The sequence below is a fragment of the Populus euphratica genome, unplaced genomic scaffold (assembly GCF_000495115.2).
Source record: "Populus euphratica unplaced genomic scaffold, PopEup_1.0 scaffold1442.1, whole genome shotgun sequence".
In the NCBI taxonomy this organism is placed as follows: domain Eukaryota; kingdom Viridiplantae; phylum Streptophyta; class Magnoliopsida; order Malpighiales; family Salicaceae; genus Populus; species Populus euphratica.
In genome coordinates, this window is record NW_011501299.1 from 1 (window position 1) to 1,044 (window position 1,044).

The following is a 1,044-nucleotide window of genomic DNA, read 5'->3' on the forward strand; positions in this document are numbered from 1 at the left end:
CAACTCCATGGGTCTTTTCAAGATATTCAGCAAGGAGATGCTTCGATTACTAAATATATACAACATGTCAAGTCATTATTTGATGAATTGACTGTTGCTGGCTGGTCCCTCTCTCTTGAAGACTTTAACCTCTATATATTTCATGGCCTTCATGGTGAGTTTAAAGACTTGGTAATTAATCTCGTGACCAAGGCTGAACCGCTATCATACGTGGACATTCACAACCACCTTATTACTCATGAGTTTCTACATGTCTTCTCTTCCCTTCTTGGCTGCAAATCCACCTTTACTACCTATACCATCTTTACTGCCCTCTGCTCATCTTGTATAGCAGCAGACCAACTCCAATTTTGGTTGTCATAGAGGCCGTTCCTGTGACGGCTGGTGCTCCAACAAGAACAAGTCTAATGGTCATGACAGGTTTAATTTTCATGGCCCTCATTCCTCTGCTCCCACGAACTGGAAGTAGAGTCACTAGCAGTAGAGCAAACAGCCTACTACTAGTGGATAGTGGCCTCCTCATTGATTTTTTGAGTAGCACATCAAATGTCAGTTGTGCTTCTCCTTTAGCCATATAGCCTCATCATGTGCTTAGTTTAGCAATAGTGGTCACTAGCCCTTCGTCTCTCTTGCTGTTGGTCCAGTTTCTACATCTACTTGGTTCCCAGATATTGGTGCAAACTAGCGCATTACTCCTGATCTTGCAGCTTTAACTGATTTTGCAACCTATTTTGGTAATGATTATTTGCATGTTGGTGACGGTAAGAGTCTATCTATATCCCATATTGGCCATACCATCTTACATTCCCCTAAACGCACCTTTACATTATCTAATGTTCTTCATGTTCCTCATGTTACCAAACCATTGTTATCTGTTCAGAAATTTTATAGTGATAATAATGTTTATTTTGAATTTCACACTTCTGTGTTTTATGTATAGGATCTCTGACACGACTAAAAGGTTGATGTCTTCTCCCAAGTGCAGGAGTGTCGAAGTAATAAATAACCCGGCAAGACCGGGGTCGAACCACAAGGAGGTTAATT